At 42.3% G+C, this 15,289-nt stretch overlaps 1 protein-coding gene and 1 non-coding gene across 2 annotated transcripts in view; one reads left to right on the plus strand and one right to left on the minus strand.

Moving 5' to 3' along the window:
• lpar1 (lysophosphatidic acid receptor 1) overlaps positions 1–15,289 on the plus strand; it is a 95,808-nt gene that overhangs the window by 68,807 nt on the left and 11,712 nt on the right. The window lies entirely within an intron of this gene.
• trnat-ugu (transfer RNA threonine (anticodon UGU)) lies at positions 7,643–7,718 on the minus strand. The gene has a single exon. It is a non-coding gene; the product is annotated as a tRNA-Thr (tRNA).

The raw sequence follows: 15,289 nt of genomic DNA on the forward strand, positions 1-15,289 counted from the left end.
GTAGGTTAGAGTTAGGACCACGTAGGAACAGACACTATGTGTTAGATTCTGGTACTGGGTAGGTTAGAGTTAGGACCACGTAGGAATAGACACTATGTGTTAGATTCTGGTACTGGGTAGGTTAGAGTTAGGACCACGTAGGAACAGACAGTATGATGAGTCTGCTGAAGACTGTAAGAACCACTGGTTCAAAAGGGTCCATACCAGGGGATATCTTTAAATGACATGTTTTTGATAATCTAGAGAATACAGACCATGTCCAATGTATATTTGGAGTTTTGTGGATTTGCACCATATCCTGACGTTCTGAATCCAGATGTCTTTTAGACAGATTACTCAGAATATCACACATGAACATTTCTTATGGCTGGATATGGACTCATTCAATATCCTGAGATATGTGACACCCTATTTTCTCTCTTCATGTTGACAAATACTGACTGAATACATCACATATGTGTTTTCTCAACACATTCAAGATATGAAGCTATATTGATTCCAGACTTCTACTTCGCTTCTCTTGGCTGAGGTCCATTTCCAGAACTTGATTTGCTTTATGATATTCTGAAAATAAGGATGATTTCTGGTGCATTTCTGAGTTTTCAGCACATGCTCAATCATTTGACAAATATGAAACCCATATAATAACGTATTGTATTCCCTCTCTCTGCATGAAGGCTCGCCAAACCGCTAGCTAAAAGCACTGTATCTGGTAGCTTAGCAACAACAAACGTGCATTTTCTGTTGTGGAGTTCCAACTGTCATTTTTGAATTTCGGCGCCACAAATGAAAGTAAAGGATGTATGGTCGAAATGACAACTAGAGAAACAAAGAAGTGAGAAGCTGTTCAGAAAATACCTCAAAAGAAGTTAACGCTAGGAGGCAAGTGAAAAAGGGAGAAGGTACAGTGGTTGCTCCACTAAAATTTTTACGATTATGCTGCTGAACTTAGAGGTAATTTGTGGTTTAGTATGGTACCCTGCGTCACTATATTTGTCAACTCTAACCTACCCAGTACTTCATTGCTCCAGACCAGTGCAAACAGGAGTTAGAGCACTGATTATGCTTTTGGGTCCTACTGTGTCTCTAACTGACAGTGAATGGGCGACATAAACCTAAATAGAAACTGGTCATTGTGCATGACTTCAGTATTACTTCTTAAAACTGTTGTTACAGTAAGATTTTTATTATTTTATTTTGTTTGGATTATTTTGGTCTTACTGTAGTACTGTTGCCCACTCCCGACCGGTCACATTGTACGGCGCCTGAGTGGTGTCACGGTCTAAGACACTGCATAGCAGTGCAAGTTGGGTTGTTACAGATGCTGGTTCAATACCTGTGCTGCCCTTGACTGGGAGACCCATGAAATGTCTGTAGTTTTTTGGTTTCTCTCCCTCTAAAAGCCAAAATAAATAATTCTAAATAACAAACTGGCTTTATTTACAAATTAGTAGCAATGTCTCACCCCATGTTCAAGAATGGCATTTTCCACACTCATTTTACGTTATTTGAAAATTAAATAATGTCCAAAATGTTATTATTTAAACAAAGTGATTATTATTATTATTATTATTAATTTAGATTTATATAAAAGCCCGTTGGATATTCTCACAGATATATTATTAACCCTGTCATTAGCAGGATAATATATATTGGCCATATTGTTCATGTCTCTCGAGTGGCGCACAATGGGATTGCCTTGCAGTTCTCCAGCTGTATCCACTGAAAGCGTGCCAGGTTCAAGGCACGAGGGCAGGGGGCACGGGATGGGCCGCAGAGAAGATGGACCTAGCCCATGGGGAAGGGAAGAGGAGGGAGGGGAGAGGGTGGACCGCCGCCCCTCTGGCAACACTTTAAAGGGCATTTCACTAGTAATAGCGCTGACTAGGTAAACGTTCCTGCTGTTCTTAGTGTCTGCACGTTCAACCTAAAACAATGTAACTAATAATGGCATGAAAATTGCCCCTTAGATATGAATTCGGAGGGCAGATATTATTAAATATTAAAGCATTAGACCTCTCACTAAAGGCGTCACTCAAAAGTTATACTTAAATCCGAACTGGATTTAATGAAAAATGACATGAAAAGCACACATTTGTAAATCCCAAACTCTAAAAGTAATTGGAAAGGTAGATACAGATTATTTGTGACATTGTGGTTAACATAAAGAATGTAAACAAGATGTAAACAAGATGCTGTGTTTTTATTTAGAGTAGTGATGGACAGCTGGGGGCATTTTGAAAACAGGTTTTCAAACACTTGTCACCTGATTAGCAGGACAATAGTTGCTTACTGGAAAATACTCTTTCAAACACAAATACTCGTTCAAACACACAAATGTTTTGGACTTTATTCAGATTACAATCGCTCACTTTCATTTTTTGGAAAACGAAAAAAAACGAAAAAATATCATTATATATTAACAAGTTGGTGGCGCAGTGATTTAGCCCGTCAAATACATAAAGCTGAGTGACTCACTCATTTATGGCTTTGGATCAAAATAAATAAGAGCCAACATTCTTTCTGATAGTTTTTAATAAATAAATGTTTTGGTTATCCTGACCTGGACCATTATGGGCTATTAGCAGGACAATGTACCTTTACCAACATCTCTCTGTATTTTGATACTTTGAAGATGGGGGCTCAGGAGTGGATGGGGGCTCCCACAGTGCAAAATGCATTGCTACAGATGCAGGTTCGATACCCGTGCCAGCCGCCACCGTTAGACCCATGAGGCAGCTTTTGGTTTTAACTTAGAATCCTCCAGTCCTCTATATGTAATTATTGGTGGAGAGTCACGTCATGTTTTCTGTATACTGTAGGCCTACCGTAGACGACATGAGTCTCACTAGTGTTGAGTAATGTGCTGTTAAAAGTGGTGTAGGTCTTATTTAAAGAGCATATTGAAGTTAGATGCAAAAGCCAACAAATATTTCAGCACCGTTTCACGCTGCTCTGAGACAAGCATGGGGAGTGGTCTTGATAAATCAATGAGATTTTTATTTTCACTGAATCTCCGTTTGGGTATTGGCTATCAATCAAATGTATTTATAAAGCCCTTCTTACATCAGCTGATGTCACAAAGTGCTGTACAGAAACCCAGCCTAAAACCCCAAACAGCAAGCAATGCAGGTGTAGAAGCACGGTGGCTAGGAAAAACTCCCTAGAAAGGCCAGAACCTAGGAAGAAACCTAGAGAGGAACCAGGCTATGAGGGGTGGCCAGTCCTCTTCTGGCTGTGCCGGGTGGAGATTATAACAGAACATGGCCAAGATGTTCAAATGTTTATAGATGACCAGCATGGTCAAATAATAATAATCACAGTGGTTGTAGAGGGTGCAACAGGTCAGCACTTCAGGAGTAAATGGCCACTCCAATACCTTGACTTTGTTGTAATTAAGCCATTTTGCCACAACTTTGGAAGTATGCTTGGGTCATTGTCCATTTGGAAGACCCATTTGCGACAAAGCTTTAACTTCCTGACTGATGTCTTGAGATGTTGCTTCAATATATCCATATCATTTTCCTTCCTCATGTTGCCAACTATTATGTGAAGTGCACCAGTCCCTCCTGCAGCAAAGCACCCCCACAACATGATGGTTGGGATGGTGTTCTTCGGCTCGCAAGCCTCCCCCTTTTTCCTCCAAACATAACGATAGTCATTATGGCCAAACAGTTCTATTTGTTTTCATCAGACCAGAGGACATTTCTCCAAAAAGTACAATCTTTGTCCCCATGTGCAGTTGCAAACAGTAGTCTGGCTTTTTATGGCAGTTTTGGAGCAGTGGCTTCTTAATTGCTGAGCAGCCTTTCAGCTTATGTCGATATAGGACTTGTTTTACTGTGGATATAGATATGTTTGTGCCTGTTTTCTCCAGCATCTTCACAAGGTCTTTTGCTGTGGTTCTGGGATTGATTTGCACTTTTCACACCAAAGTACGTTCATCTCTAGGAGACAGAATGCATCTCCTTCCTGAGCAGTATGACGGCTGTGTGGTCCCATGGCGTTTATACTCACGTACTATTGTTTGTATAGATGAAAAAGCTAACTGGTAGCCTAGCTAGCTAACAAATAACAAAATTGACTTCCCTTCAGGGATTCATTCTCTACCCCCTATCAAGCCTCAAGGTGACAGCTAATGTTTTAAAATATTTAGGCATATTTTTGTATTACTGGTTAATATAAGATAGATAGCTAACTAACTTAGCTAACTAACTAGCAAGTTGGCTAGCTAGCTTGTTCCAGTTAGTTTTCTCATCATGATTAAAGCAGGTAGAGTATCTACCATATGAAATGACAAAATTTTCCTACAATATCGACACAATTTTGATTCATGATTTACACATTGACAGTTTGGAGTCACGGACCAACCCTACCAGCACGTTGGGTCTGGACTGTCAGGTACCACCGCTGATGACCCTCCCATTACATCATTCGTCCATTACAAACAGGGTAGGCAGGGCTATTAAGGGTGTGCAACTTTTATTTTCTTCTAAATAAATATAATGTATTTTTAGTAAAGTTTGACCTACATTTACATCTTTACAGAAAACGTGTTGTGATTGGAGCTTAGGATTTGCTTTGCTACATATTTTTTTAAACAGAAGCAGCACAGATGTGCTCTGGAAATAGCAACTTGGTTCAAAAAGGGAATTTCACCCAAAACTACTTCCGGGCTCTTTATAGCACTTGTCTGGCTGTTTGTCAGTACCCCAGACAGTTTTTAGGTTCATTTTTTGAGTATTTACAGTGAGGGAAAAAAGTATTTGATCCCCTGATGATTTTGTACGTTTGCCCACTTACAAAGAAATGATCAGTCTATAATTTTAATGGTAGGTTTATTTGAACAGTGAGAGACAGAATAACAACAAAAAATCCAGATAAAGGCATGTCAAAAATGTTATAAATTGATTTGCATTTTAATGAGGGAAATAAGTATTTGACCCCTCTGCAAAACATGACTTAGTACTTGGTGGGAAAACCCTTGTTGGCAATCACAGAGGTCAGGCGTTTCTTGTAGTTGGCCACCAGGTTTGCACACATCTCAGGAGGGATTTTGTCCCACTCCTCTTTGCAGATCTTCTCCAAGTCATTAAGGTTTCGAGGCTTACATTTGGCAACTCGAACCTTCAGCTCCCTCTACAGATTTTCTATGGGATCTAGGTCTGGAGACTGGCTAGGCCATTCCAGGACCTTAATGTGTTTCTTCTTGAGCCACTCCTTTGTTGCCTTGGCCGTGTGTTTTGGGCCATTGTCATGCCGGAATACCCATCCACAACCCATTTTCAAAGCCCTGGCTGAGGGAAGGAGGTTCTCACCCAAGATTTGACGGTACATGGCCCCATCCATCGTCCCTTTGATGCGGTGAAGTTGTCCTGTCCCCTTAGCAGAAAAACACACCCAAAGCATAATGTTTCCACCTCCATGTTTGACGGTGGGGATGGTGTTCTTGTGGTCCTAGGCAGCATTCCTCCTCCTCCAAATACGGCGAGTTGAGTTGATGCCAAAGAGCTCCATTTTGGTCTCATCTGACCACAACACTTTCACCCAGTTGTCCTCTGAATCATTCAGATGTTCATTGGCAAACTTCAGACGGGCATGTATATGTGCTTTCTTGAGCAGGGGGACCTTGCGGGCGCTGCAGGATTTCAGTCCTTCACGGCGTAGTGTGTTACCAATTGTTTTCTTGGTGACTATGGTCCCAGCGGCCTTGAGATCATTGACAAGATCCTCCCGTGTAGTTCTGGGCTGATTCCTCACAGTTGTCATGATCATTGCAACTCCACGAGGTGAGATCTTGCATGGAGCCCCAGGCCGAGGGAGATTGACAGTTCTTTTGTGTTTCTTCCATTCGCGAATAATCGCACCAACTGTTGTCACCTTCTCACCATGCTGCTTGGTGATGGTCTTGTAGCCCATTGTCTTTAATCCGGTAGATTATCTTCTTCGTGGTTCTAAAATTGATAGGCGGGACGATGTAGTATCTTACTATTGGTATTCAATAAAGGAAATAAGAATAAAAGGAATTAAACAAAGAGATGGGTAGCTAAATTAATTTAAAGTCAGGCCAAGTGAATAACGTTAGTAGTCGAGTAACTGAGTCGGCCAAAGAGATGGTAGCTAGCTCGGCTAGCGGTTAGTAATCTCTGAAGTAAAGTAAATTAAGGCGAATAACGTTAGTAGTCAAGTATCTGAGTGATGTCGGCCAAAATGAAGTGCATTGTGCCCGGGTGGAATAACGTTCCGGTTAGATACAAATACACTACACATTTCCACTATTTTCCGCGTTGGAGATGTGTATCAGGCATGGCTGCAGGTCATCCCACATCCTGCTTATGGTGCCAAAACGACGCCTGAAGTCATTCACCAGCTGCGGTTGACCGTGTCTAGTGATCACTTTGTGGCCAGTGTTCACTTTGTGGCCAGTGTTCACTTTGTGTCCAGTGATCACTTTGTGGCTGCTGACTACAATGAGGACCGGTTTAAACAGGGTTGTGTTCACACCGTCTTTCCACCATGGACAGGAAAGCTCCAACAATTCAAGGTAATTGCTAGCAGGCAAAGTTGCTAACACCTGTAGCTTGTCATGACAAAGTCATTTCTAATGTAATTTTTTTGCCATTCCCTGAACTAGTTGGTCGTGTTTTTAGCTTAGCTACTACTGTAACTGTAACGTTATCCTGTCTTACTGACTGGTTTGTTTATTTACCTTTGTGATGCAGTTCCCTTTTTCATTATAACGTTACTGACGAGAACTAGTATATTATTTTCTACTAGGCATCACACTGTAATGTCATTATAGGCATCATAGTTTTCTGTAGTGCTATTGATTGCATAAAATGACTTGTCCTAGTTAAAGTCCAGGAGTAGAACTCAGCCCTAGTCAGAGCCATAATGCAGTATATGTCTCTGGTCCTAGCTGGTCCAGGAGTAGAACACAGCCCTAGTCAGAGCCATAATACAGTATATGTCTCTGGTCCTAGCTGGTCCAGGAGTTGTAATGACAACAAATTAGCCCAACTATTACGTTATTTACATTTTAACATTTAGAATATCTGCTCCTGCACTGAATTGACATGCAATGACTGACTCAACCTCTCTAGTACAAAGTCGAATAATATGCTACACACCTTAGTATCCCTCGATCATGTAGTGCTTACTCTAAAACTCTTACATCGATTGGACTGCTAGCTGCTCCAATGCTGTTTTGATTTGATCGTGCTGTTCTAGGGGAGCTCATGCCGGAAATGTTAGTTGAGGTTTTGATCGTTAACTGTAGAATTGTGTAATATAATCACTTGATTGATTGTTTTTTATTATTTGATTATGTAAAAACACAACACAACAATGGGGGTACAATGCATTTAGAAATTTGTCGAGAATAACCAAAAAAAGTAAAAAATGGATTTCCATTGAAGTATATTTTAGAAATACAATTTTTTTTTACATTTTCCCATAAAATGACATAAGCAAATCTAACTGCCTGTAGCTCAGGACCTGAAGCAAGGATATGCATATTCTTGATACCATTTGAAAGGAAACATTTACATTTTTTTACATTTTAGTCATTTAGCAGACGCTCTTATCCAGAGCGACTTACAGTAGTGAATGCATACATTTCATTTCATGCATTTTTTGTACTGGCCCCCCGTGGGAATCGAACCCACAACCCTGGCGTTACAAACACCATGCTCTACCAACTGAGCCACAGGGAAGGCCAACACTTTGAAGTTTGTAGAAATGTGAAATTAATGTAGGAGAATATAGCACAATATATCTGGTAAAAGATTATACAAAAGAAAAAAAACGTGTTTTTTTGTTGTTTTTTTGTGCCATCTTTGAATTGCAAGAGAGAGGCCATAATGTATTATTCCAGCCCAGGCGCAATTTAGATTTTGGCCACTAGATGACAGCAGTGTATGTGCAAAGTGTTAGACTGATCCAATGAGCCACAATGTTGTATCAAGACTGCCCAAATGTGCCAAATTGGTTTAGTAATACATTTTCAAGTTCATAATTGTGCATTCTCTTCAAAAAATTGCATGGCATTATTTCACTGTAATAGCTACTGTAAATTGGACAGTGCAGTTAAATTAACAATAATTTAAACGTTCTGCCCATATCAGATGTCATGGGACATCTGTGTCATGGGACATTTTCTTGTTACTTGCAACCTCATGCTATTCACATTAGCTTACATTAGCTCAGCCGTTCTGCGGGGGACCCACCGATCCTGTAGAGGTTTAAAAAACCAGTCACCTTTTTGGAGGTGACTGCCAATAAACTGCCTGTACTTGAAACCAGCAAAGCCTCTCCAAACAAACCAACTGAAAAACAGAAGTACATTATTGCAGTGGCTTTAATTAAATAATGAACATCTTCAATATTGTCGCATGAATAAACTCACTGATGATCAAACTCAACACATACCATTCAGAACAACTGACCACACCCCAAACATTTCTTCAAGACAGCATGGTCACAAAATGGTTGCTCACCAAATCAAACCAGCAGAAACAACGCTGTCTAGCCAAAACACACTAAGGACCTTCCAGATACAAAACTCTCACCTGAACATGACCAAGAAGTGTTTCTATAAATGTCATGCATGTCCTCTCCTAATAAGGGTGCCCAGGGAAATAGTGACCAGAACTTTGGTTCCATGTGATATGTCTGCCTTACTATTCCAGTGGAATACTAGTTGACCTCTTAACATGGTGCCGGGAGGGAATGGCAAACATTTTATCAGTTCTATTGTTAGCATGATCTCAACCCCTCACTACCCTTCTTCTCAACGCCTCACCACCCTTCTCAACCCCTCACCACCCTTCTCAACCCCTCACCACCCTTCTCAATCCCTCACCACCCTTCTCAACCCCTCGCCACCCTTCTCAACCCCTCAACATTCTTCTCAACCCCTCACCACCCTTCTCAATCCCTCATCACCCTTCTCAACCCCTCGCCACCCTTCTCAATCCCTCACCACCCTTCTCAACCCCTCACCACCCTTCTCAACCCCTCGCCACCCTTCTCAATCCCTCACCACCCTTCTCAACCCCTCGCCACCCTTCTCAACCCCTCACCACCCTTCTCAATCCCTCACCACCCTTCTCAACCCCTCGCCACCCTTCTCAACCCCTCAACATTCTTCTCAACCCCTCACCACCCTTCTCAATCCCTCACCACCCTTCTCAACCCCTCGCCACCCTTCTCAATCCCTCACCACCCTTCTCAACCCCTCACCACCCTTCTCAACCCCTCGCCACCCTTCTCAATCCCTCACCACCCTTCTCAATCCCTCACCACCCTTCTCAACCCCTCGCCACCCTTCTCAATCCCTCACCACCCTTCTCAATCCCTCACCACCCTTCTCAACCCCTCACCACCCTTCTCAACCCCTCAACATTCTTCTCAACCCCTCGCCACCCTTCTCAATCCCTCACCACCCTTCTCAATCCCTCACCACCCTTCTCAACCCCTCGCCACCCTTCTCAATCCCTCACCACCCTTCTCAACCCCTCGCCACCCTTCTCAATCCCTCACCACCCTTCTCAACCCCTCACCACCCTTCTCAACCCCTCACCATCCTTCTCAACCCCTCACCACCCTTCTTCCCAATCCCTCCTTTCTCATGTTTTTCTCACAGCACTGAAGGGAATTTATAGCCAGATACAGGTGCAATGGTGATATGTATATATTATTAAACTAAACCCACTTCAGCTAGAGAAAAAGAGCCTTAAATCCACCTGCCGCGCTTTCTCAGAAATATACACACCATTCGTAACAGTAGCTGAAGCAAACAATAGCTTTCAGGAAATTAAGTATTGTGAAAGAGAATCTCACTGCTATATACACTGCTCAAAAAAATAAAGGGAACACTTAAACAACACAATGTAACTCCAAGTCAATCACACTTCTGTGAAATCAAACTGCCCACTTAGGAAGCAACACTGATTGACAATACATTTCACATGCTGTTGTGCAAATGGAATAGACAACAGGTGGAAATTATAGGCAATTAGCAAGACACCCCCAATAAAGGAGTGGTTCTGCAGGTGGGGACCACAGACCACTTCTCAGTTCCTATGCTTCCTGGCTGATGTTTTGGTCACTTTTGAATGCTGCCGATGCTTTCACTCTAGTGGTAGCATGAGACGGAGTCTACAACCCACACAAGTGGCTCAGGTAGTGCAGCTCATCCAGGATGGCACATCAATGCGAGCTGTGGCAAGAAGGTTTGCTGTGTCTGTCAGCGTAGTGTCCAGAGCATGGAGGCGCTACCAGGAGACAGGCCAGTACATCAGGAGACGTGGAGGAGGCCGTAGGAGGGCAACAACCCAGCAGCAGGACCGCAGCCTCCGCCTTTGTGCAAGGAGGAGCAGGAGGAGCATTGCCAGAGCCCGGCAAAATGACCTCCAGCAGGCCACAAATGTGCATGTGTCTGCTCAAACGGTCAGAAACAGACTCCATGAGGGTGGTATGAGTGCCCGATGTCCACAGGTGGGGGTTGTGCTTACAGCCCAACACCGTGCAAGACGTTTGGCATTTGCCAGAGAACACCAAGATTGGCAAATTCGCCACTGGCGCCCTGTGCTCTTCACAGATGAAAGCAGGTTCACACGGAGCACGTGACAGACGTGACAGAGTCTGGAGACGCCGTGGAGAACGTTCTGCTGCCTGCAACATCCTCCAGCATGACCGGTTTGACGGTGGGTCAGTCATGGTGTGGGGTGGCATTTCTTTGGGGGGCCGCACAGCCCTCCATGTGCTCGCCAGAGGTAGCCTCACTGCCATTAGGTACCGAGATGAGATCCTCAGACCCCTTGTGAGACCATATGCTGGTGCGGTTGGCCCTGGGTTCCTCCTAATGCAAGACAATGCTAGACCTCATGTGGCTGGAGTGTGTCAGCATTTTTTGCAAGAGGAAGGCATTGATGCTATGGACTGGCCCGCCCGTTCCCCAGACCTGAATCCAATTGAGCACATCTGGGACATCATGTCTCGCTCCATCCACCAACGCCACGTTGCACCACAGACTGTCCAGGAGTTGCATCCCTCAGGAGACCATCCGCCACCTCATCAGGAGCATGCCCAGGCGTTGTAGAGAGGTCATACAGGCACGTGGAGGCCACACACACTACTGAGCCTCATTTTGACTTCTTTTAAGGACATTACATCAAAGTTGGATCAGCCTGTAGTGTGGTTTTCCACTTTAATTTTGAGTGTGACTCCAAATCCAGACCTCCATGGGTTGATAAATTTGATTTCCATTGATTATTTTTGTGTGATTTTGTTGTCAGCACATTCAACTATGTAAAGAAAAAAGTATTTAATAAGATTATTTATTTCATTCAGATCTAAGATGTGTTGTTTAGGTGTTCCCTTTATTTTTTTGAGCAGTATATATATATATATATATATATATATATATAGGTCAACAAGTATTCCACTGGAATAGTAAGGCAGACATATCACATGGAACCAAAGTTCTGGTCACTATTTCCCTATATATATATATATATATATATATATATATAGAATCTCTTTCTCTTTCTCTTTCACAATACTTCATTTCCTGAAAGCTATTGTTTGCTTCAGCTACTGTTACGAATGGTTATATTTCTGAGAAAGCGCGGCGGGTGGATTTAAGGCTCTTTTCCTCCAGCTGAAGTGGGTTTAGTTTAATAGTTGGAGGGAAACTAAACGTCTTTCCATGTACCACATCTGGACAGCAGATGAGGATGACAGATTCCAGCTTTCGGGAATGCTGTAAAATAAGTTATTCCTGATTTCTCCTGGGAAACTTGTATCAGAGAAAAGAGCAGGATCCCTTGCTATCTCATCTGACCAATCTGTGTCCAAAATGACACCCTATTCCATATGTACCCATAGTTTTCTAGTCAAAAGTAGTGCACTACAAAGGGAGTAGGATGCCATTTGCGGTGAACACATAATACCCAGGCTCATCCACATGTCACTTCTCATTGACTAAGGAAGGCCATTGTTCCTGTAATGAAGACCCACCATGGGAAATAATCATGTCTATTAGTATTGTGTGTTTGTGTGTTTGTGTGTGTGTGTGTGTGTGTGTGTGTGTGTGTGTGTGTGTGTGTGTGTGTGTGTGTGTGTGTAATGTGAATATGACATATCTCTGTAATTATATATATTATTATATGACATGATGTTTTTATTGCTCTGTGAACAGCATGTTTAACAAGTGTGAATCAGACCAAATGGAATGTCTCATGACAGTTTCAGATTACTGAATAATCCTGTCAAATTCACCATTACCTCACTCTGTCACAATCCTGTCAAATTCACCATTACCTCAGTCTGTCACAATCCGGTCAAATTCACCATTACCTCACTCTGTCACAATCCTGTCTAATTCACCATTACCTCAGTCTGTCACAATCCTGTCAAATTCACCATTACCTCAGTCTGTCACAATCCTGTCTAATTCACCATTACCTCAGTCTGTCACAATCCTGTCTACTTCACCATTACCTCACTCTGTCACAATCCTGTCTAATTCACCATTACCTCACTCTGTCACAATCCTGTCAAATTCACCATTACCTCAGACTGTCACAATCCTGTCAAATTCACCATTACCTCAGTCTGTCACAATCCTGTCAAATTCACCATTATCCCAGTCTGTCACAATCCTGTCAAATTCACCATTACCTCACTCTGTCACAATCCTGTCAAATTCACCGTTACCTAAGTCTTTCACAATCCTGTCTAATGCACCATTACCTCAGTCTGTGACAATTACCATTACCTCACTCTGTCACAATCCTGTCTAATTCACCATTACCTCACTCTGTCACATTCCTGGCACTTTGGATTCAAACAATGTGTTATTAATCTGAAACAATGTCTGAAATATCTGAAATAATGTCTGAAATATCTCAAACAATGTGTTGTATATCTGAAACAATGTGTTGTATATCTGAAACAATGTGTTATATACAGTGGGGGGAAAAAGTATTTGATCCCCTGCTGATTTTGTACGTTTGCCCACTTACAAAGAAATGATCAGTCTATAATTTTAATGGTAGGTTTATTTGAACAGTGAGAGACAGAATAACAACAAAAAAATCCAGACAAACACATGTCAAAAATTTTATAAAATGATTAGCATTTTAATGAGGGAAATAAGTATTTGACCCCTCTACAAAACATGACTTAGTACTTGGTGGCAAAACTCTTGTTGGCAATCACAGAGGTCAGACGTTTCTTGTAGTTGGCCACCAGGTTTGCACACATCTCAGGAGGGATTTTGTCCCACTCCTCTTTGCAGACCTTCTCCAAGTCATTAAGGTTTCGAGGCTGACGTTTGGCAACTCGAACCTTCAGCTCCCTCCACAGATTTTCTATGGGATTAAGGTCTGGAGACTGGCTAGGCCACTCCAGAACCTTAATGTGTTTCTTCTTGAGCCACTCCTTTGTTGCCTTGGCCGTGTGTTTTGGGTCATTGTCATGCTGGAATACCCATCCACGACCCATTTCCAATGCCCTGGCAAAGGGAAGGAGGTTCTCAACAAAGATTTGACGGTACATGGCCCCATCCATCGTACCTTTGATGCGATGAAGTTGTCCTGTCCCCTTAGTAGAAAAACACCCCCAAAGCATAATGTTTCCACCTCCATGTTTGACGGTGGGGATGGTGTCTTGGGGTCATAGTGAGCATTCCTCCTCCTCCAAACACGGCGAGTTGAGTTGATGCCAAAGAGCTCCATTTTGGTCTCATCTGACCACAACACTTTCACCAGTTGTCCTCTGAGTCATTCAGATGTTCATTGGCAAACTTCAGACGGGCATGTATATGTATTTTTGAGCAGGGGGACCTTGCGGGCGCTGCAGGATTTCAGTCCTTCACGGCGTAGTGTGTTACTAATTGTTTTCTTGGTGACTATGGTCCCAGCTGCCTTGAGATCATTAAAAAGTAGTTCTGGGCTGATTCTTCACCGTTCTCATGATCATTGCAACTCCACGAGGTGAGATCTTGCATGGAGCCCCAGGCCGAGGGATATTGACAGTTCTTTTGTGTTTCTTCCATTTGCGAATAATCGCACCAAATGTTGTCACCTTCTCACCAAGCTGCTTGGTGATGGTCTTGTAGCCCATTCCAGCGTTGTGTAGGTCTACAATCTTGTCCCTGACATCCTTGGAGAGCTCTTTGGTCTTGGCCATGGTGGAGAGTTTGGAATCTGATTGATTGATTGCTTCTGTGGACAGGTGTCTTTTTTACAGGTAACAAGCTGCGGTTAGGAGCACTCCCTTTAAGAGTGTGCTCCTAATCTCAGCTCGTTATCTGTGGAAAAGACACCTGGGAGGCAGAAATCTTTCTGATTGAGAGGGGGTCAAATACTTATTTCCCTCATTAAAATGCAAATCAATTTATTACATTTTTGACATACGTTTTTCTGGATATTTTTGTTGTTATTCTGTCTCACTGTTCAAATACACCTAACATTAAAATTAGACTGATCCTTTCTTTGTCAGTGGGCTAACGCACAACATCAGCAGGGGATCAAATACTTTTCCCCCCACTGTAGATATAGTAAATACAGTAGATAGATTTTATCTGAAACAATGTCTTATATATCTCAAAGAATGTCTTATATACAGTGGCTTGCGAAAGTATTCTCCCCAGTTGGCATTTTTTATATTTTGTTGCCTTACAACCTGTAATTAAAATTTATTTTTGGGGGGTTTGTATCATTTGATTTACACAACATGCCAACCACTTTGAAGATGGAAAATATTTTTATTGTGAAACAAACAAGAAATAAGACAAAAAAATAAACTTATGCGTGAATAACTATTCAACCCCTCAAAGTGAATACTTTGTAGAGCCACCTTTGGCAGCAATTACAGCTGCAAGTCTCTTGGGGTATGTTATTATAAGCTTGGCACATCTAGCCACTGGGATTTTTGCCCATTCCTCAAAACAAAACTGTTCCAGCTCCTTCAAGTTGGATGGGTTCCGCTGATGTACAGCAATCTTTAAGTCATACCACAGATTCTCAATTGGATTGAGGTCTGGGCTTTGACTAGGCCATTCAAAGACATTTAAATGTTTCCCCTTAAACCACTCGAGTGTTTCTTAAATATTATGCTTAGGGTCATTGTCCTGCTGGAAGGTGAACCAGTCTCAAATCTCTGGAAGACTGAAACAGATTTCCCTCAAGAATTTCCTTGTATTTATTGCCCTCCATCATTCCTTCAATTCTGACCAGTTTCCCAGTCCCTGTCAATGAAAAACATCCCCACAGCATAA

This window comes from Salmo salar, chromosome ssa13, assembly GCF_905237065.1.
Source record: "Salmo salar chromosome ssa13, Ssal_v3.1, whole genome shotgun sequence".
NCBI classification, from domain to species: domain Eukaryota; kingdom Metazoa; phylum Chordata; class Actinopteri; order Salmoniformes; family Salmonidae; genus Salmo; species Salmo salar.